At 38.9% G+C, this 23,906-nt stretch overlaps 1 protein-coding gene and 1 long non-coding RNA gene across 8 annotated transcripts in view; one reads left to right on the top strand and one right to left on the bottom strand.

The window, feature by feature from the left end:
* Mecom (MDS1 and EVI1 complex locus) overlaps positions 1-23,906 on the top strand; it is a 544,013-nt gene that overhangs the window by 380,132 nt on the left and 139,975 nt on the right. The gene's annotated exons all lie outside the window — the stretch shown is intronic.
* LOC121143223 lies at positions 13,416-22,306 on the bottom strand. Its single transcript, XR_005880413.1, has 2 exons — positions 21,847-22,306; positions 13,416-13,794 (listed from the first exon to the last, which is right to left on the bottom strand). It is a non-coding gene; the product is annotated as an uncharacterized LOC121143223 (long non-coding RNA).

The following is a 23,906-nucleotide window of genomic DNA, read 5'->3' as shown; positions in this document are numbered from 1 at the left end:
AAAATAAAAGAAAATCACCATCATTGGAAAAAGAATAAAATACATAATCTTTTCCTAAGCTGCATGTTAAATTCAAAATTACCCTGGTTTATTAGTTACTTTGGTGTCACCGTGACTACAATATATGCCAGGTTCAACATAAAAGAAGAAAATTATATGTGGGGATCCCATCTTCAGAAGGATTCAGACCACCATGGAGGGACACAGAAGGTCCCTTCAGATGATGTTGGCTGGAATACAACAAAGACTATAACTCGTGGTTGACTAGGAAACAGAGGAAGTAAGATGGAGGCAGGATCAGGGCTTGGCTATAGTCTTTAAAGGCTCATCCTACTTGGCCTGCTTCTTACCTCCTAAAGAGGCCTTAGTCTCCCAAACACAGTGTCTCTATCTGGGGAACAAGCTTTCAAAGTAAGAGCCTGGTAGGTATTTCTGATCTAAACTGTTAACATCCAGGAACTTGGAAGCTAAGTGTAATCATGTAGTCTATTTAGGATTTAATTCTAGTGCTGTGTCTTAAGTCTAGAGAATTTATATTTAAGCCTGTGATGAACATCTTAGTGTATTTTCTTATCTCAGCATTTACTGTAACTGTTGCTCTGGGGCATAGTTGTTTTGCAGATAGAATACAAATGATTTTCATTTGTTATCTTTCTACTGAAATAATTTATAAGTTTCTATATTGAAGAGAAATAAAACTAGTTCAGCTTACAAAGGTGTTTCCTTGAAGGCTTAGGACTTTATTCTCTTCACATTTGTTTTCAATTCCTTCATGCCAAATTAAGGGGAAAGACTGCTATATAAGTGACGTGTCCCTGTTTAGCTCATAAAAATGGCCTTATTATTTGATAATCTAATTTGATAATTCTACTCACAGAACAGGGATGCAACTTACTGTTAATGTGACTAATTAACATATGCAAAACCATGATTGAGTCATAGTCCCCTCAAGTATTTTTAAGTAGAAAATTCCTAACATTCACTAGTTTGTATTTTAAGACAGAAAACTCAGAACTGTACTTAAATCTTCATGAATTTAACTGGTATCTTGAAGATAACATTTCTCTCACTCTTTCAAAACTATGTTTGTAGGTAGAAGAATATTTTGAAATCTATGTGTGTTTGCATATATGTGTGTATGCGTGGACATGTGAATGCACATAGGCCTTGACACACATGTGCTTGCACATGATCTCTGCTCTGTATGTGGCCTAAAGAAGAGATTTACATCCATGCATTCCTGTTTCACTAATATAGGACCTGAGTACCTTTCATGTTGGGTAACAGTAATGAGGACTGTAGGCTCAAGGTGGTTTCTTTCTTGGAATCAATGACAGGCAGGATGAAGGCCAGTGAGAAGGGCAGGTAGGCTGGGACTTGGGAATAATTGTTCCTCGGTCTGTCCCTGGGGCCCAGTGATGGCAAAAGTGGCCAGCATCTTTGTAGGTCTTTATCATAACCTCAGCAGAAAAAATTCATGGTGTAACACCGTGTATGTCTTAGTATGGTGCTGCTCAGTGGCGCTTGAGGATGGGCAGTTGCTGTAACTCCAAGATTTCTAATTATCCTGGAAGAGTAAGCATAGTAGAGAATCCAGTCCCATCCTATAGATTTGCCTTATAACTTCTGCAAGCTAATCCACCCCCCTCCGCCCCAGCCTAAAGGGTCATTATCCTCCCAAATAGTGTCACCATCTGGATTTGACCACCCTTCTTGCTTCTTTCTCATTTGTTACACTGAACCACATGCTCAAAGTTAAGGTCCACCAATCTGGGAAGCAAGGAGACTTGTGGGAAAACTGGAGATAATCTATACTTGGGATCTGGGAAGCATCTTGTGTAATACGAAACCAACTGCACAATGAGTCAATGGACATCTACAGGAAGCATTTTAGCTGAGTTTTCATACACGTTTGGCCAGCAAGGGCATTTTAACACAAAGATCTATTCTCTTATAGTGATAGTGAAGAACCTAAAAGAAAAGGTCCTGTGTGCTATGAAAGAAGGAATACTATTTGTCTTAGGCACATTTCTATTGCTGTGATAAGACATCAAGGCAACTTGTAGAAGAAAGAGATTCCTGGAAGCTTACTGCATCATAGGGTTAGAGTTCATGACCATCATGGTGGGAGCATGGCAGGTGGGCAGACATGGCACTGGAGCAGAAGCTGAGAGGCTATATCTTGATCCACAAGCATGAGGTAGAGGGAGCTGAGACTGGCACTGAGCTTTTGAAGCCTCAAATCTCACCCCAGTGACATGCCACCTCCAACAAGGACACACCTCTGAACCCCTCCTAAATAAATAGCTCCACCAGTTGTAGACCAGCCTTTGGGAGGTGTTCTCATTGAAGCTAGCACACTTGTTAGTAAAATGTCCCTGGTCAGCACCAATGTTGTATTATGTTTAAAACTTGAGATACTTTTGTAAGAAGTTAGACTATAACCCTGCACAGCTGCTTCTCTCCTCAGTGCTGTCTACTGATTTATTCTCAGTTCCTAGATCAGGTGCAGGCATATGGTAGACATAAATAAGTATCTGATGATCAAATGACCCAATTTGTATGAAAGTCAGGATAGGCTAGTATATCCATTTTTTTTCCCTTGTAAAGACTAGGGGTAATCAATATGTTTGAGCTGGTGTCCTCAGAACTTGTGACAGCAGGTAGAGTCACTGTTTAGAAAATGAATGTGCTTTTCCACACTGATTTCTATGTGGGGGTAAAGTCACAAAAGGAAGCATTACCCAGCAGGTGGTTAGAACTATGAACTCTATTCCACATTCTTTGTTTCTCTTTCTCTTTTCTTCTTCTTTTATCAAAAATAGATTCTTTTCTCATGCATTATACTTTGATAACATTTTCCCCTCCCTTGATTGCATCCTATAGAAAACTTTGACTATCTCCTATGAATATTTTGAAATGTAGCAAGCTTTATAAGCAGTCACCCATGTATAAATTTGTTTTGGAATAAAAGTCAAAAACAGTGAATAGGATCTATAAGAAAAAATTTAGAGAATTTTTTTTTCTAAAGCGTCTCTGTCTCTTATTGCAATACAAAACTGTGATTATTTCCTCTTAGGAAATAACGTTTCAGAGAGAGGTTGTTAAAGAACACCTTGAAAGGCACATTTATTATGTAACTGTGATTGCAAACGGGAAGAATGAACAGCCCAGAGTAAAAGGCCCCAGGAAAAAGGATATCAAGAAGCATTTTCCCTTTGCTTGCCATTCCTATGCAATGATCAGGCTCAACCTTCCAGAAGACACTGAATTCTGCTACATAGTAAGTGGTATCTTCTTATCAGTGACTGCTCATGTAACTGTCCTGAGACTAATTTTCAAATGTTCATTGACATCTGGCAACTACCCATGTTCTTTTTCTTCTCTATTGAAATTTAGAATGACAGAAATTTCTAAATTGGAAAGCAAATAGAAATATCACCAACAAAAAGACTTTATTCCAATAAGCGTTATCACCCCTCACAAGTGTAGAGATTAAAAGAGACACAATAAATATCTGCATGTATCTATTTAGGAGGCCATGGCTACACAGGAATATGGGCAGAAATGGAGACTGATCAACCCATGCAGTTCTTTGCCAGAAAGGCTACTTTAGCGTGAAGCCAAAGAAAGGGTGAAGGACAGGCTTTACTTTTCACAGTTTTAACCCAGAACAATGACACTATTTGCAACCACAGTAGAGCTGAGAAAAACAAGAAAGAAGGGAGAGGAGAAAGAGAAAGAAAGAAGGAAAGAAAGGAAGAAAGAAGGAAGGAAAGAAAGGAAGGAAGGAATGAAGAAAAGGAAGGAAGGAAGGAAGGAAGGAAGGAAGGAAGGAAATCATTGCTTGAATGCCAGTGTAGGCTTCCTAGAGAGCAGCTGAAAAAGCTAACATCAGTCAGAGTTAAGTTTTATTTCTAAGGCAAATGCACAGAACCCAACATCTTTTTAATGAGACTGAATCTGTCACTGCAGATGAGTCATCTTTATTATTTTTCTCCTAAGTTCTCTAGAACTCTGGTAATGGAGTATAAAACATTAAGAATATTTTAGAAAATGGTGGAATAAGTTGATGCAGTTTTGCAATGGTTGTGGTGTAAGAATGGCAGTTTCCAAGTTGATATTTCATCATTTTTGAGGTAAATAAAGTGCATATAAATTCTGTTTGTTTGTGACTCTGTCTTATTGTGCATCCCAGGTTAGCCTTCAACTCATGATTCTCCTGCCTCAACCTCACAAGTGTTAGGGTACAAGTGTTAGGGTAATAGATGGGAACTACCGTTCTTGATTTGGCTGAGCCAAATTCTAAACCCACATGACTGAATATTTTGGTAGAATAAACTTATATAATCCAATGTAATTTAAAAACAAAGAAAGTTAGTTATTAATTCCAGCTAATAAAACTAAAATTAGAGATTAGTATTTTCCCTATTTGATTACTGGTTTCTGATCTAACAGACAATACTTGGTAGTTTCTTTGTGTCAGTCCCTATTCTAAGCATTTTCTATTCATGGCCTCATTAACTTCTCACAAGAATCCATTTTACATTGGTCATGGAGTCATCTGTGAAGACTGGATTCTCCCCACACAGACTCCATAGTATATATCCCAGCTGCAGCCCGCAACTCTACTTTGAGTGCATTTAATAAGTCTTCTGGGCTAACTTTGACCTTCACTGATAAGTGCAGAATATTTAGAGGCCAGAAAAAAAGTAGAGGCATGGAACCATAAAACCCTAAGGATAGCATGAAAGCTTCTTAGGGCTTGACTTCAAATCAACATGTTGTGTAATGTAAGATTGAATCAGAGTCACTATCCTAAGTCATGTAGGAAGAGATTGAACCACAGAAGTTTCAATGCAACTTGTTGTCTCTGTTCAAGAGATAATCAGCAGTTAAGACAAAGGAAAGAAAAAACATGCAAATCAAAAATGATAGGCTGATTTCCTTTTGGTCTTGGCTTTTGTCTTGGATGTCTTCGCTCAGAGCACTCTTGTTAAATATGACACAACTCATTAGGGAAGTGGTTGATAGAGGACAATGTCAGCCTAAGTCACTCATCCTTAAGCTTAGAGTGTTTTATAAACTGAAGATCAAGAGAGCATGAGATCTGAGATGCAAACACTTATATACCATATGTCGGTGTTCAGTATGTGACCCCAGTCTCATCTGTGAAAGAGGAATACTAGAGATGACTACAGCAGTCAGTGTTTTAACAATTAAATGAGATAAAACACGTAATGCAGTGGGGAGGCTCTTTTAACAGAATACAGATAATAGTTGAGATTATTAATTTTAAATTCTTCCATATGATTTGATTGATATCAAAGGTCTTTGGGGCAGTGGAGGAACTAAAACTGTTGGTTATGGGATCTTGGTGTAGTGGTGGCTCTGATTAACATCCTGTGCTCTCTCTAATTAATGACTTCTTTTAAATTATTGTTATATTCTTCCTGTCTCTCTTTGTCTCTGTCTCTGTCTCTCTCTGTATCTCTCTCTCTCTCACACACACACACTCCTAAATATATGCAAACTGCTCAGCCCATATAATGTAGACAGAGTTTTTGTTCTGCCTGGTACCCATTTAGTCCCAAACAAATACACGAGACTTACATTTATTATAAACTATTGGATCAATGGCTCAGGTTTAAGGTTTCTTATTGGCTAGCTCTCTCTTAATTGTTAACCCATACCTATTAATCTGTGTATTTCTACATAGCCTTATCTTAGTTAAGAAAGCCCGGTGTCCTATCCTCTTGGTAGCTGAATGGCATCTCCTCTCATGACTTCTCTCTGTGTCCTCTCACCAAAATTCTCCTCGTCTGGTAGTCCTGCCTATACTCCCTGCCTGGGTACTGGTCAATCAGTGTTTTATTCATCAACCAATCAGAGAAAGATATATTAACAGCATACAGAAGGACCTCTCCCATCAATATAATGTTACCTAAATACGTGTGTGTATCAGGGTCAACCACTTGGTATTGATAACCAACTGAAGGATTCTTCCCAGGGGAAGAGCATATTCCTCACTCTCAGAATTCCCTAGTTGACTGTAATTGTTTGGCTCGGGTTGAGGCCCAGTGAGGTTTCTCTTTCCATCCTAACATATCTATTGGTGTTACCCCTCTTCAGGTCTTGTCTAGGCAGTTATGCTGATGAGACTTCATTGATATATCAACCATCTACATGAGTTGAGTAACTGGCCTCATGTCCTTGTATTTTACTTTCAAACTATAAAATCATAATTTTTTATAGATAAATAAACTCTGAGACACCTTTGAGTATAAATTATGCATTTCAAAATCATTGTATATCTATGTTCCAATATATTTGTCATGGTGTTTTCCTGAAGTTTATCCATTTGTAATTCAGTACTTCTTCAGCTTGTCTCTGGTGGTTGGGACACAGGATGGTTACTTTCTTGTAGAAAAATACACCAAGCTAGGCTTAGGCTTGTGTACACTCTACTAGCTACATCTCTAATGGAGGCAGAAGAATTTGTCAACAAAATTTGCTTGGTGGTTGAGAAAAGCCAAAATATTATATGACAGAAGGGGCAGAGGGATTAAATAGAGTCATTCAAGATTTCTCCAGAGAAGTGACTGTTTCATTACTCCTTGGTTGAGTTACTATGGCTATAACATTGAAAGAATTAGAATTTAAAAGTCTAAAATATTGGTCTACCCACAACTTTGAGATTTTCTTCAATGAGGCGTTGGATAAAAATATGAAGACTGAATAGTTGACTAGCTTCATTGTACAGAATGAACTGTCATACTGACATAAATATAGAGCTGACCCAACAGACTGACAAACCTTTGCAGAGATTTTCAATTTTGATTCCAACAATTTAAAATTATCCTGGCAGAAGAGAAGGATACACTCAATGTTTTCTGGAAGAAACATGCAAATTACCTCATTCTTAAATATTCCCTAGAGTCCATTATTATTTTTCATCCCATTCCCAAACATTACTCACAAATTGAAAAGGGATGACCAATTTCTTAAAATGTTTTGACACTCTTTAGTGTTAATAATGTATATGATAACATTAGGAAAGGCAGGTATATTGCCCAGTCTATTTGTTCCTTCTCTTCCTCTTCTTCCTTCTTCATGAGTATCATACTAATTCTATTTTAAAGACTAACTGTAATAATTTTTAAAAATTGAGTTCCCATTTTGGCCCACATGTGAGTCATTTTCTTTGGTTATGATCTTTGCCCTGGCTGTTTCCCTGGCAGTGTGCCACAGGGCTGCTCATGTTTGCTCAGCTTCAGCTTTGCAACACAAGGACTTTCTTTTCCAGAGAATCCATACCCTGACTTCTTGAAAATCAGAAAATGGTTCTAGGTCTGCTTCACAGGACCAGGATGCTGGAAAGTGGCAGATCTTGGCTTCAGTTTCATGATCATTGTTCTACCCACAACTTTGAGATTTTCTTCAATGAGGCGTTGGATAAAAATATGAAGACTGAATAGTTGACTAGCTTCATTATACAGAATGGACTGTCACACTGACATAAATATAGAACTGGACCAACCAAATATAGAGTGGCAGAGGGGAGAGAGAGAGAGAGAGAGAGAGAGAGAGAGAGAGAGAGAGAGAGAGAGAGAGAGAGAGAGAGACAGAGACAGAGACAGAGAGAGAGAGAGAGAGAGAGAGAGATCCTCCTTGCCACAGTACACTTGTGGAGGCGAGAGGACATTTTTCAGGAGTTGCTTTTCTCCTTCTACCAGGCATGATCTCTCCCTCTCTCTGTGTCTCTCTCTGTCTCTGTCTGTGTGTGTGTGTGCGTTGTATCTCTGTCTCTCTGTCTCTCTCTCCCTCTCCCTCTCTCTCCGTCTCTCTGTCTCTCCCTCTCCCTCTCTCTCCGTCTCCCTCTCTCTCTGTCTCTGTCTCGGTGTGTGTGTGTGTGTGTGTGTTGTATCTCTGTCTCTCTGTCTCTCTCTCTCCCTCTCTCTCCCTCTCTCTCTCTCTCTGTCTCTCTCTCCCTCTCTCTCTCTCTCCCTCCCTCTCTCCTTCTCCCATCCCCCTCTGTCTCTCTCTCTCATTATTTCTACTCTAGGATATCTGATCCACCACCTTCCTGCTTGTTTTTCTGTGGGCACTTACCACCTTACCACCTTGCACAGCTGTGCTGGGCTGCAAGTGTACACTGCCTCTACTGCAGCTGGCTTTTTACCAGTGGGTCTGGGATCAGACGGAAGCTGTCAGGCTTGCACAGCCAGTAATTTTACCCACTGAGCCATCTGACTGTCCTGTGTATGGAATCTTCATCTGCTGATAGCTAAACATATCTGCAAGTTCAAGTCAAAACCCTTTGAGTCCAACACCCAGCATCTCCTGGGGAGACGACTGTCATTTTTGTGGCTTGTTCCGTCTATGTTCAGGTGGAAATCCAGTGTTCAGATTTGCTTATTTTGTTCTTACATTCTCTGAGTGACAGGCATGGTTTCCATGGCAGCAAGACCCATGGAAGAAAGTGGTAAAAGAACAGATCATGTCATGATTCTGGAAGAATGTGTATGTTGTAGAGCTATTCTTACTTCAGGATAACTTATACATAACCTCAGTAGAACAGGCAGCATATTTGTTTAGCACGCAGGGCTGTTGAGGTCCTACTGCTTTTTGAAACTTTTTTCTTGTTTGAATTGGGTAAAATTGCAATAGATCCTTTACGTCACAGTAGCACCCAAGTGGTTATCATATTGCATTAGTTGCACGAGGTTTTGAGGAACATTATCCAGTATATACTGCCTCCAGTAAATACACCAGTCATGCTTATGGTTACACAGTCAGTGGCAGGAAATTTAGGATGACATTCCCTGCAGGTTAGTAATTCTACCCATTATTTATATTGGTTTGATTTGAAACTAGTTGAAGCTAAGTAATTTTTGAAGATTTTTCTGACAACTCAAGGGGAAAAATCAGAGAATAGGTATTTAAAATAAGTTAAATATCTTTGGATTAATTTTTTACAACCATCTAAATTTTTTCATAACATCAACTCATTGAGAAAGCAAAGACTTACTATGAACATAAGGCATTTCCCCTATCCAGTGAAACTACTTACAAATTCCTTGGAGGTAAAAATTTCAGTCTCACTTCAGGGAAACAAATAATAACCAATTCTTTAAAAAGTGAGATCAAATTAGTGATGAGTCTATGGCTGAGGTACTCAGCCCAATGTGGGAATGATGAAACATCATTTTGGCAGCTGAAGAGGTCTTCCCAGCTGGATGTCTTCTGGAACTGGGGGTTTATCATGTCTATGCCACAATACAGGAGTCAGTACTTTCAAATGGTTGTCATAACAGTGCAACGTTTTGATGCAAACATTGGATGACTGTAATGAATTTGACTAATAAAATCTGTGCTGTCATAGTGAATTAAGAGCAGATTATTTGAACTTCTCCTGTCGTTTCATAATTCTATCAAAGCAGTCCATGCTTCTTAGCTTAGTTTTCTTGGGAGGAAACAAAAATAAAAGAGGATGACCAATGAGACTAATCTTGCCCCCACATTTTGGTTTTGTCAAGAATCTGCATTCCCGGTTTGCCACTATGGGATGGGAAGGAAGGTCTCTGTAAGTGTTCAGAAAAGGCAAGATGGTACAGATAGGACACAAAGTGTCTATTCCCTTGTTTTCTGATTGGTTAATGGATTTTTATAAGTCTAGGAATGGTAGTCAAGCCTCCAATTTAGAGTAATACTTAGTTTCCCTGTTGTGTGTCATGGATACTTCATGATTGCCAGCCTTCTTTTCTTGTCCCATCTCAGATGGGCTTCTCTCTTGGCTGCAGAGGCTGTAAGTGAGTTGAGGAGAAACTGTCCTATGCTGGGTGAATTATCTAGGTATAAAAGACTAAGATACATCCTGTTCTTGAGTCAAATTCTGGATCTTTGGAATATTCTGGAAACTGTGGCCTGGCTCCATGGTCTGGAATTAGCACTGTATGTGTCTTGTGAGAAGAGGTCATCCTGGGCCCTTCCTCTACTCTTGACTGGGCAGATGTACTCCAAGGTCACTTCTAGATCTTCCTCTGACCTTATGCCTGTGTCATCCTTTCCCTAGTTCTTTTCCTGACCACTTCTGGCATTTTGTATTCCCCTAAAGCAATTCAGGTCTTCTGGAATCTTTCCCATCTGACCTTGTTTTCTTTTTTGACAACTGGTTAAAAAAGATCTCTCTCTTTTCTCACATGGTATGGATTAGGAGTTATCTGAGAACAGTAGTATAATTTTATTAAGAACAGAATTTGTTGTACACAATGTTAATTGCTTGACATGAGAACTCTGGAATATGGAAGTACTGAGCGAATAAAGTGGTGGCTTTGCAAACATGATGACCTGTATTTGAGCCTCCAGACCACATGTGAAAACAAAACCACAACAACAACAACAACAGAAATCCCAAACAAACAAACAAACAAACAAAACCTTGAAGCACAGGGTGTGTGCTTCAAATCCCAGTCCTGGGGAGGTGGAGACAGGTTGAACCGGGATCTCTGGCCTGCCAGCTTATAACACTTAGAAAGTTTATGGCCAGTCAGAGATCTTGTCTCAAAAATCAAGATGGACAGTTCCTGAGAATCAATACCAGAGATTATCTTGTGTCCTCCACAGAGGCAAGCATGCACATGAACACACTAACAACCATAGAAGAAATTATTATCTGATGTGTTTTCTTAACATAAAAATTATTCAAAAGAGAGTCTTCTCCTGTGAGTTAGTCAGTTGTTGAGGTTGCAGAACCATGGGAAGGGAAGATTTCAGATGGCAGAAACTCTCCTTGGGAAGATGCAGTTATCTCTTTGTTAAGTGATTGAGTTAGTGTTGGCTACTTAGAATAGAAAGGACTATTGGGACATCTTTTGGCTTGAGATTCTCAGACAATGAAGCCAGACAGAACCAAACTCAGTTCCCTGGTTGGGGGTCAAATCTGTAATATTAACTGATGTCTAACTTTCCTGAAAGTAACTTACATATGCTCGCAAGGCCTTGAACAATACATGTCAGCCTTCCATTTGCTTCTCCACAACAACTTTTGGTTGATTACACATCTTAGCTATAATGTTTTATCCCCTCCTCTGAAACATTATGCTTTAAGAGTTGTATGCCATTGGCCATGATGAGACAGAGAGCCTAAGATGATTGAAAGATGCACTAAGTGACTTTATGAGGAAAAACCAATGCAAGTGACAGTGACAAGAAAGCCTTATTTTATAAGAATTGCTATGTCATTATTTTTCTAGATAATCATAATATGACTAATAATTTTTATCACTGGAATAAACCCAGTATAATCAAGTAAGAACAGACTGAGTACCTATCTCAAGCCTAAATAGTTAGATAGAATTGATGTACAAAGAACAACAGAAGTGAGTAGAGTAGATTATTTCATTGTTCTAAGGATTCATTTAGCTTATGTTGGCTTTATGTGTTGACATTCAATTTGTTAATTCATGTCAAGAGTTCATTGTTCATATTTTCCTCCCAGAAAAGTATTCTAGAAATACACAAAATCAGAAAATGCTAGGAAGTGTGTATTAATGTATCTCATAACAAATTAGAAAGTATGAATGAATATGTGTTGTGTAAATACATACAAAATCTCCATAAGACATGTAATTCTAAGCTCCTGATAATATGTTTTTATTGGTGTACATTCCAAATGATGTTTAGAAAATCAGATCCAGTGACTTAGGGGGAATAAGCAATGGTGGATCTGCTCTGGATCACTTGTGTTAAATGCTGAAGGAGAGCACTTTGCTCCTATTGCTAGTAGCTTTCGCTAGGCTCATTGTATTCAATTCAAAACACATCCGTCATTTTCTAGGTACAAACACATTCAGAAAATCACTTTAGGAGAGTAAGTACTCTTGTGTGGTTATAATTTCCAATCAAATTCAGTACTTTTGGCATTGGATTAACACACGCTGTTCACATTCCCATTCAGTGGTCCTTGGCAGAAAGCAGCTTCCTATTTTGAAGGAGGAGAAACTAAGAACTTCTAGTTATTTTCTTAAGCGGGAAATGTCTCCAGTTGAAGGGGAGAGAGAGAAAGAAAGACGGGTAGAAAGGGAGATACAGAGAGGGAGAGAGAGACCAAGCTTTTGAATGTCAAATGGCTCTTACAGAAAAATATTTGATGAGTTAAGTATAAAAGAATAAGAAACATATGGATTAAATTTCACTTAAAATACACATGGGCTTAGAAATTAAGAGGAAAGTATTTGGCAAAATGTGGTTTTAGTTTAGTCAAATCCAAAGTTTGAGACTAGATTAAGACACTGAACAAATGCAAACCATACCTGGCATTAGACATCTGCTAGTCTGATGACTACAAAAATCTTTGATGAGGCTTTTCTTCGACCATGGATGGTACCTGAGTTTGCTGTGTGGTACCTGAATCTTCTAAGGATGCTGCGAGCCAGCTAGCTTAGTAAGCATAGAGCTCGGCACTTTGTCAACAGCTTTGTTTTGATAAAATTTCTGAGTGGGGGGACTTTTACTAATGAAGAAAATCAATAAGTATTATGTTAATAAGTTAAATGTTTATAGCATTATAAACATTTAAGCAAATGCATTTTACTAAAACGTTTAAATATTTAAATTACTTTAATATGTTGGTGTATGTCAGTATACCATTTTGTGTTAATATGTGCTTGGGCATATCTTACAAGTCTCTTCCCTTCTTTAAAATTGATGGTTTTAATCATTATTATTTAACACATAATAGTGTGTGTGCGCACACGCATGCACACACACACACATATGCATGCACGCATTCTCTTGAGTGCTTTTGTGCATTCACACACAGGCCCTGGTGCCTATGTGGAAGTCAGAGGACAACTTTCCATAGTTAATTTTCTTCTGTCATGAATTCTGGAGAATCAAACTGATGTCATTGAGCTTAAGTGTCAAACATTTTACCCCTTGAACCAATTCACTGGACACTCTAACTGTCCCTAACTGTCCATTTCCTACGCCATCGGACACCTTGTCTCTGTTGCCTTCTGATACCTAACACGTGTACTCTTACTGTGATCATACTTTCGTCTTGCACTTATTATTTCTCTTCTCAGAATTTCAAACTCAATTTGTAAAAATTTTCTGTCCAGTTGATCTATAGTTTTCAAAGACAATAAGCAAAGATTTTTGTGGGTATGGGTGGAAGTATTTTAACAGACTTTTTAAAAAATAACTTCCTACCCCATCTTTCCTAGAGCTATCTCTCTTAAATTAATTGTATTTTATAAGTGGATAATTTTATATTTGTTTAGAATTACTTTGTGTCTAGTTTTGATCAAGGGCAACTTTATGTACATCTCTCACATTACAATCTATACAAAGTAAATGTGTGTCTAAAAGCTATAAAAGCTATAGGGCAGATATGAAATAAACAGTAGATATGAGTTTAAGTTGTATTTTATTCACTCTATTTCACTGAAGACAAAGAAGCAGCAAGTTCATGTTCCAAGTAATGAGAATTTCCCTGAAGTGTACACATGTGCCATAGTTGAATGAAGTTTTGGTGAGTGAGTGCCACTTGGTTTTCTAGGCAGTCAGAAGTTGTGTCTGATTTTGGATATATATAGTCAAGAGTTCCAAGTTCCAAGACCCTCTGTGGTGCCGTCTACACTTTATGCTTGAGACACTTGGCTAGGATTCCATTTATGTGTCCGACAGGGTCTCATATGATGTGGCTTCTCTCCCACTGGGCTACACAGGATATGAGCAGGGCTCTGGCAACTTCTGAAACAGGAATGAGTGAGGCTCTTGTGGAGAAAACTTAAAAAGAGAAAAAAAAAGAACTCTTTGGACTTGTAGTCATTGGCAGCTTGGCTTGCCTGTCTGGGAACAGACCTTGGCACACAGAACTGAGAGATACCCAAACAAAGATTTGTTCAATTTGATAAACTCCCTGGCTAAGACTACCTTGTCAACCCTCTTCCTAAAGTAAAGTTTCAAAATCAAGAGTCTGTAATGGAAATACTGATAGATCCAACTGTTGTGAAGTTACAGCACCCCAACATTGCTATCATAGTTTATAATGGAGGAGTGGTAGGAAGGAATGGTATGTTTGCTTCATGGCATCCTTCTCTTTACTAACGCCTACCAAACGTCCTCATGGCAAACTGCTTCCCACTTAAGACCCTCGGGGGGCCCCTTTCTGTGGATACAAATGTTCAGATGACTAGCTTCCATTCAGGCTTGAAAGCAACTGTTACTTCATCATCATATTCTAGCTCTGAATTTGATAAAGAAGATTCAGGTCCACCACTGGTGCCTTTGTACTCACTGGTTAAGGGTTTTCTGAAAACTCTTCTATGTTTCAGCTTATTTACCCAAAGAGACATTTATGAAGACAAACTTTCTTTGTGGCTACTGGGCGGCAGAACAAAGTTACTCTATTGTCACACTGTCCATTATGGACTAGAAAGTAAAATTGCATTACAAAAAATTAACATTTTAAATGAGGTGCAATCTTTGAATAGATACATCATACAAAGTTAGTTTTATAACTTTTAAAATTCATATTTCTTGTCAAACCTTCAATTTTATTCAGTTGGCCACATTTCATACATACTCAGATTGAATGCAATCAGAAATCCTGGTCAAAAACCAAGGAATAAATCGTAAATGATTATTCAGAAAAGTAATTAGCTGCATTGCTACGTATCCCTCAGCTGAGAATTGACACCAGTTTTTGAGAAATCCACATTTAAGTATATTTTAAATGCTAGAAAAATATGATGTACATACCTTAGTATTTGAGGTTTGGAAATGGTTACTTAAGAGGCAAAGAAAAGGGAGGGGGAGGCTGGTTGGTCAAACATATGCCTTTTGTTTTGTAAAATTTTGCATAAAGGTCTGCATTTGGCATACGGGCTCCTTAGTAGAAAGGAGAAGGAAGGTACAGTTAACAAATTAATGAAAAGCAAGTGAAGCCTCCCTCTGAAGAATTCTTAAGTGAACCTCAACCAATGCCTTGGGCTACATGTTCAATGCGAACAAAAAAATGAAGGTGAACTAGCCACTGCTACTAAGAGTCAATTGACAAAATGCATGGGTCATTAATTTTGTGTCCTTTGTTTTGTCAGTGTGTTTTCATGAGGCCTGGTAAAGAAAGTAAAACCAGTGATGCTGAAAATTGTCTGCTCTGTAGCTCATTTCCCCTCCCAGCATGCACTGGCCCAAGGGAGTGGGCTTCAGGTCTCCAGCCCTGACTTCCCTTCCTAATATTCCTGGCTCCTGCGAGTTTGAGAAGGGTTCCACTGCGTTGGTTCTGTGAGTAATTCTTTGCAAGTTTGTGCTTAATCATATGCAGAACCTAAGTCAATGAAAAGTGAGATGTTGGCTCATGATACTTTCTTGGATTTTAAAAATAATTCTTGAACCAGGCTTTGCAAACTCAGCTGTATATGTTATGGGAAGGCAGGGTGTGAGATTTAAGTTGGTTGGCTTATCCTAATTCATGATTCTTTCATTAGCAGGAACCCCCGAGAAGCATCTCCTGACTCTTGGTACTATGGATGAGTGATAGGACTCCAACTGCCCACAATGTTGCTGTAGCATACTGGGGTTCACATTTGGCCTTCAAAATGTATTCTAAGCCATTGTGCCCAGATGATTTTGCATATCAACTGTTCCATAATCCCATATCCTTAGAGTCTAGATTCTATCACATTTTATGACCACATGACTCCATTTAACAAAGGATCTTTAGGGACTGAAGTTTTTAAAAGCTTATAACCTTATTAGAATAGGTATGCAAATCTCAGTAACACTTTGTAAGTCCCAGAAGTAGGAAAGACACTACTGGTCTGAATTAGAGTAGCCATGCCTCTGCACTAGGCAGGGGGCAAGGTAGATTGACAGATCTTGGACAAACAGTATTTTCATGTTTTGTTGATCGACTTCTTCAAGATAGTCCAGGAGTCCTGGAATTGCCTAGTTATCTGGTATTTCCTGTAGAGAGTTCTGCAGGCACACTTTTCCTATCAATGATGCTAAATAGTGATAATAGATGTACCAGAATGTAGGAGGTCAGCGTGGTTTTGTGTCAGGGCAATTTTTCTCTCCATTAAAAAAAATAGATTTCTATTTTATTCATTACTATTTGTGTGTGTGTGTGTGTGTTTGTAGAGTGTGAGTATGTGTATGTACATAGTATGTATATGTGTGTTTCATGGCATGCATGTAGACCTCAGAGTTAAACTTTCGGGAGTGGGTTCTCTCCTTCTGCCATGGCTTCTGGGTATAAGAGTCCAGTCATAAGATTCACATAGAAATTATATTGATCTGTTGGGCTACCTTGTTGGACTTCTCCCCCATTTTCTGTAAGTAGTTATTCACTGACTTGGTAGTGGGGTTTTTTTCCCCTACTCATTCATTCATTCATTCATTCATTCATTGGGAAGACCTACTTGAATCATAAGTGTTAGGTAAACAGAAGGATTTTAATTCCTAGCCTAACGAATCTCCATTTTGTTGTCTTTGAGACATGAATAAAGAGAAGGAAGGCCTTTATGTGTGTGTGTGAGAGAGAGAGAGAGAGAGAGAGAGAGAGAGAGAGAGAGAGAGAGAGAGAGAGAGAGAGAGAGAGAGAGAGAGAGAAGCCTGGGCCTCTACTTATATATGGGCCAAATAAATAGAGACTTCCTTGTATTGATTAGGCAGTACTTGTATAATAAACTTCTGTAGACTTCATAGCTTGGCCAGTGTCCCTTCAGAAGCTTCTCTCCTCAGCTCAAAAGTCACTTGCTGCATGTGTCCTTGCTCCATGGCCTTTCTTCGTGCTTGTGAACCACTGCTACCTCATTTGGTATTTCGTCATTTAGGACACTAGTAAATTGAATCCATGATCTACCTAATTGGTCTTATATTAGGTTATCATTTTGGATGTCTAATCACCAAATAAATATCAGCTCTAAGGTGGTGATGGTTGAGATATAATCATATTTATTTGGGGAAGTCAAATTTATTACCAAACAATGTCCAGAAGTACATCCTAGAACAGATTATGTATGCCAGGTGTGCAATGTTACTCTAAGAATTTATACAATGAAAACTGATTGGGAAGTTTTTTGTTTTGATTGATAATAAAGCACTGACTGTATGCAAATCAATCACCAAACTAGACTTTTCCCTTGGGAAGACCTACTTAAATGACCAGAAGACTGGAGCCACCCTGATTGCTGAACCCTAATGACTTCACCAATGGTTTGTCACTTCAGGCTACAAATTATAATTATCCCTTGAGATTCAGACGAATTGCTTTGGGTTGATTTCCACAGATAACGTTAATATGATATGGTTTAATTTTCAAATGCTTATGTAAAAAATAGCTAATGCATTTTACATGGTACCAATTATTATCCTAACTCTTAAACACATTATCTTATTTAATCTAAAGAAGGAGTGTATGGGTTATGCAGTATGATAATTTTGTTTTCAGAGTTGAGGAAATTGAGTAGTTTGGCAAAAGTTACTCAACTCATATTGTATTGACGTAGGACCCAGTCCAAGCCAATTTTACCATATTTTTCTTGGTTTTGAACTTATACTTCTCATCTTCCTGCCCTTACACCTCCTGAGGGCTGGGATTGTGCACAGGGGCCACCATGCCCAGTTTGTGCTATGCTAGAGACTTTACCAAAGTCTCTGGCACATGCTCTGTAGGCAGTTTATTAACTGGGGTCCATGCTTTACCTTCTACCACATTTTAACAATGCAATTTGGATAAAAGTATTTTTTTGTGTAGATGTGATCGTGGTGTTCAAAGATTCAGACTGAATGTAGGTTAGTGGGATTCTAGGTTTTAAAAAAGTTATTTATAATCAAGACTAGTAATTGTTTAATAAATATTCACATGCACTGTTTATATTGCTATAATTTCAGACATAATTTCGAGAAGTGAATTTAAAATACATTCCACTATTTCATTGAAGTACTTTGTCTGTCCTAGAAGAACTAGCTAGAGGATTCCTATTCCCAGCTAGGATCTATTTTAGTAGTTGATCACTCCAAGAGGAAGGGCTGTGTGCCCTCTCACATTATCATAGGGCCTGAAGCAAGCCCAATAAAAACCAAAGAACTGCCTCAGTGACTTTACATAATGAGGCATTTAATGGAAAGAACAACCGAGTAAGGAGTAAAGGCTCAAGAGGAGATGCAAATGCATGGAAAGTACACACCAAGCTTCCATGCAGAGTTGAGAGTGTTTAATTACTTTGTGGAGATAGGAAAGCATTTAGTCGATCACAAACTTGTGGACCACATCTTAGTAAGCTGGTTTAGCAGCTACAGTTTGGGAAGGAACTGTGGATACAGCATCATCCTTACAGGTATCTGACATCATCTGCTGCATTTTAGAGTTTGGGAAGCATAGTCTCCCACTTTAAACCACCAGCCAGTTTATGTTCCAATTTTGCATTGCAGAATTTTCAATATTTTTCTGAGAGGATAAAATAGCTAACCCAATTGCCTTCATGATCTATCAAAGCAAGGACTGAACTGTTTTGTTTATCTGACGACACTTTTAAGAAAAAGAGTAGCTCTAATTTTTTTTCCAAATTAGCCTCAAAACTTTTTCTTCAGAGATGGATTAGCCTAAAAAATATCATAGTTTAATTGCATTCTTGCTTGTTATGTATAAATCAGAATCAGGGTCAATATCTGAGAGAATGTTCCATTTACTCCAAAGAGAAACGTTGACTTTTATTTGGAAAAAAAGTCTTGGCAGACAAGCAGGGAACTCCAGATGGAGGAGACTATGCCACATGGATTCTAAGTCCCCCTCTCTTCTTATTGATGGCTTAAGTTGAACATGTTCCGTCTGTCCACTCTCAATAATGAATAGAGACTTTTTTATTGTAAAGGTAACAAATTCCATATAGGGTAAATGAATTCAAGCATATAATGAAACGTGCAAGACTCAAAGCTCTGCACTGCATAGATGGTGAGGATTATGTGTGAAGTATGGAAATCCAATCCAGTTTCTGGACTGGACTGTGCTTTTACATGGAGGAAACCTGAGAAAAATTCTCTGAAGATTTCAGTTTTGTTCTCTTCCAGGGATTGAGCATCTGAATCGCGGTTTGGAGGAATTATTTGAACCTGATTTTATTTATTTTTTTTTATTATTAGCTCTATGGAAAGGATGGTTGAAAACTGAGTTCTTTCTCTACACCAAAATACTCCTTCATCATACAATGAGGTAAATTGAAGGACACTAAACAATCCACTTAAATCCAGCATTTCAAATATAATATACAGACAATCATAGCTTTGACCCTTTCAAAACTAGCTCCTTTGAGAATCTTACTTTGTTTCTTAGAGTATCAAGGAGGTTGACATCCCCCCACTTAATGCTAGTGTAACCATTATTTGGTTTTTACATGTTTGACTATGGCTAATGTTATTTCTAGTGCCTATGTTTTATAATATCAATAATACATTACTGTTTTTGTATACTTAACTTATTTTAAGGGACCTAACCTTTATTCTTTCTCTTATTAAATTGTTGCTGAAAATCCTTCCAATAGAAAACTTTTCTTGCATTGCTTAAACAAGGCTCAGATTTAAGCAGGTGTTTAGTCTATTTTCTCTACACCTATTTTTAAGGCTCGGTTTTTAATTATCTGTGTGTGGGGGGCGTATTACATCTGTCTGTCTGTCCATATACTCTATGTGGCAGCAAAGTCTGTAATGCTGCCTCTATACAGTTAAAGATATCTTATTTAACTTTTGATGTAACAAGCCTATTTTTCCATGACTGGATTGCATGTTCTCTTCTCCACTCTGGCATGGGAAGAATCTCTTTCATCATTTGTAGATAACTGAAGCTAACCAAACTCATTCAAGTCGAAACCAGCACTGCCATGCTTTATTCAGCACCCAAGTTCAGATGCAGAGCTCTCCCAATGGTCCTGCTTCTGCAATGGCACGTCAGAAACTCAATGTTTCTCTAATTTTCCTTTCCTTAATGGAGGACTAAGAATTTAAAGGGCCTGGGCCATTCACGTGGTCTGAATCCCCAGGGCTTGGGTGCAGAGGTCTTACAAAAATTTAGTAAGTGAGAAGGAGAACAAAGATTCTTAGTTGGCGGGGAAAATTTTTGATCGCCTGTGGCTAAGAAGCTGAGGGGGACAGGTAGGCACAGTGGGGTGCAGGATAATGAGGCGCATGGCAAATGTGATGCACAGATGTTAAGCCAACTGTAGCTCCGGCTCCCACAGTGGTGCATGCCGTAGCACCATGCCCCAAGGCTATGTCTACACCAGAACATTTGGGGCAGTAAACGACAGCAACATTAGGTTCAAATTAATCTATTATCCAGAGCTGTGAAATGTTGGTTGCTTGTTTCAGAATTACATTGCCTGTGGGTGAAATGTTTTAGGTAGATTTTAATGCAAGCTCATGACTTGCTGAGGAGATGAAGTGGAGAAAGGGAAATTAACAGTTGGGAGAGTTGCGGAGGGCACAGTTCTGGTTAAAGTATATGAAAAAGTATTACATATTTCACGGGCAGGTCTGGTCTCCTGTTGGCCACCTGCTGGGACTGAAATATCCCACATCATAATGAAGGCAGGTTTGCAGAACTCTTGTAAATACTTGAGCCCTGCAATTGAAGACTGCAGACAAAGGCGGCTTTGGGGTCTCCTGCAGACTTTGGAGGAGTAGGTCTGTCAGACGGTGCTCCAAATGAATTTGGCAATATATTATCCTACACTTGTTAAGTAGGACATGCAAAATCTCACAATTGGGTCTTTGCTCTCCTGAGTTTAGACTCGATGTAACAGGTAGCCTTGTTTCAAGTATTTTTCAAAGTAATCTTGTCATGCTTTCTACATTCATTCCACTGGTATTGGTAGGTCCATTTTCCCATACCTGTGTGGTATTTAACCCTCTATTTTCCCAAAATAACCCCCCAAATAAAAAAACCAAACCTCAAATTAACCTATAACTTTTTTGTCAATTAAATGGTTTATTCAATCAGATGAGAGACCAAACCTGCTTGGGAATATCTATAAAGAATTTTTTTTACAATATTGTAGTTTTTCTTATAAAAACACTTAATTGAAATGCCTAAGAGCTGCCCAGCACAAAAGTCAATAAAAACCCTAGAATAGAGTTTATAAGGGTTGTCTATGTACATAATTAAATCCTTCAGGCACTTTAAAACTCGGCAAAATAAATGGTTATGCAAGAATAGCCTGCTGAGAGAAGAAATGCTTGTATCAGCTTTAAGCAGCTGCCCTGTGTTCTATGTTTCTGGGCTGGAATGAGAAAGCTATTAGAACCCTGGAGGACTGTGAGCCACATACAAATCATCTTTGTTACTCACACTTGGGGGGTACTTTATAGTGGCTGTCAAGGCCACTACGAAGCATGGTTTGTGCCTGAAAAAGTCAAGTGCCTTCACTTAAGAAGGAAGATACCAGCTATCCAAGTGACTGAACAACATCCAGGACGCTTGCTGGGCCTGGTTGTTAGGGGTGTAGATTTATTACTGTGCTCGCTCGACTGACGTAAACTGACATGTGCATTTGCATTCTAGATTTGATGGACTAACAAGGGTTAATTACTTGCAATGATCTATGTGGAGCACGAGTGGAAGGGAAGAACCATGTTTCGATTTCATTTCACCCTTGTTCTTCAGGGAGCATCTAAAAGGGTGGGATTACTATGTGGGGGAAGGGGGAGGGTGCGAAGGGGTGGAGGATTAAAAAGAAAGCTGTCTAGTGAATGCAACCAATAGAAAAAAGTCCACTGTTTGTGCCCCCCCCCGGCCCTCAAAGTTATGATAAATGATAGCACAAGGGAAAGATAACCTACCAGGAGAGTGCGATCGCCAAGGCCAAATACTAAAACTCCCAGCTGACGGGGCTCATACACTGCAGCCTCTGTTCGTGTTTATTTTTTCTGCTCACTCTTGGTTTCGTCAATCAGTATGATAGACGATAAGTCCTGACTAGAGCAGCCCGCGTCCTGCTCTCTCACGGTGGGTAGCATGTTGTGGTTGGCGCCGCGCAGTCGGAGCATCGCCCGCACCCGGAGCAGCAAGGGATGAGGTTCGAGCAGCTTCCAGCAGCCGACTCCTTGGAGAATACCAAGCAGGGACGTTATCAGAGGAGTGTGGGGCTGCCAAGAAACTGACCACACATTAGTACCTTTGTTTGGGTAGAGTCTAAGGGGGCTGTAGCTCAGACTTGAGACACTTTCTGTTAAATCATCCCTGGTGTTAAGTGTTAAAAGAAAAGCTTGTTCAAAAAAAAAAAAAGAAAGAAAGAAAGAAAGAAAAAGAAAAAAGAAAAGAAAAGAAAAGAAAGAAAGAGAAAGAAAAGAAACCAGGGCTGATGGCCCCAGGCCAGTTAGGACTGAATTTGTGGACATCCTGGGATGAAGTACATCAATTTAAAGGGAAAGAAGAAATCCTTTTTAGTCTCCTCTTTACTTCTAAAAACACTGTCTGCTGCAAAACAGCATAAAAAATTCCTGTAAGAGAAGCCTGTGGGCACAATGGGGGTGGGGTGGAGGATGAAGTACTACTTAGGTCGCCAACAGCTCATCAGATAAATGGAATTTCCTGAATGCTATCCGCAGATACTGATGTTGTTTATCTAGTCCCTCAGAACTAACACTGCATTTCTTCCTAAGAGAAGGGTTTTTTTCCCCCTCTCTATTTCAGACATTGGAAACTTTTAGAAACATTTTGATATCACTAATTTTTTTTCTTAGTTCATTTTGTAGGAGCTCAGTGACTATAAAAAATCAAGAATGTCCTGACTTGATACAGTGAATGAGCCAAAGTGAAATTCTTTTGATATCTTGTGATGCAACATTGGTCAGACATTTCCTGTTCGACATTTTTTCCCCTGGATATTATGGTTTCCTTTCTTAAGAACAGATGCACTGGACATCTTGAGTTCTCCTCTGTCTGAAATTTCCAATGAGTGACCCACACCTTCCCTCCAAAGCTTGCTGTTTGCTAGGAGGAGGTAAACGTGACAGCTCTCTGTGTATATACAGCTTTTCTCCGCTTCAGAAACTTTGTGGTTGTGTTAGAGAATGTTTCCTCCTACCTTAAGACACATTCCCTAAATAAGCCATGTACTTTCTCATTCCGGCTTCTTCCAGTCCCTGGTGTGGTTCCTTGGAGCTGCTGATGTCTGTTAAGGTGAAACTCAACACGGGAATATTAGTTTTATTTCAGTTAATTATGTTACTAAGAGCTCATGAACCTTAAGATTTAGGGTTGGTCTGTTTCTAGTTAGGCTGCCAAGTTTTCGACTTGATGGAGGGGTCTGTTTCATTCTCCGTGGCCTCTGCACCTCTGTAACCCCTGGCTTCCTCTTTTCCTGAATCACAAGTTACGTTCTCCCCTTCTGTGAGAAGATTGAATGCTTATTCAAGTCTGAAATGACTATGGTCACAAAATATCAACAGTGATTTTTAATAGATCTTTGCCTATCAAAATATTGTTGCTGAATAACAGGGTAGAGAGGCAGTTGTGGCTGCTGATAGTAAGGAATCTGACTGTTAATAAAAAGCAGACAGGGGGCTTGAAACAGTACTTCTACCGTTGCAATTTAGACACTTTATATTACTTTATTTAGTGCAACACCTGCAGCTACTCACATTGCTGGTGGCTGAAATAATCCAGGTCCACACAGAGCAAGTATTACAATTTCATTGTGCTATTTGTGCTTACTGTTTAAGCCTTTCTCACAGGAGAAAACATTAGTTAAGTGTACAGTAGATAATAAAATGGGGGATTTGGGGCTCATCTGTAGCCCTTAAATCTTCCTATGAAAAACCTCCCTTTGTAATTTGTATCTAACTCTTCTTGTACCTCTGACTGGCACCTGGCAGTGTACAGTGCTACACGCCCTGGT

The sequence above is a fragment of the Mesocricetus auratus genome, unplaced genomic scaffold (genome assembly GCF_017639785.1).
Source record: "Mesocricetus auratus isolate SY011 unplaced genomic scaffold, BCM_Maur_2.0 Super-Scaffold_100011, whole genome shotgun sequence".
NCBI lineage: Eukaryota > Metazoa > Chordata > Mammalia > Rodentia > Cricetidae > Mesocricetus > Mesocricetus auratus.
This window is presented reverse-complemented; position numbering and strand designations above follow the sequence as displayed.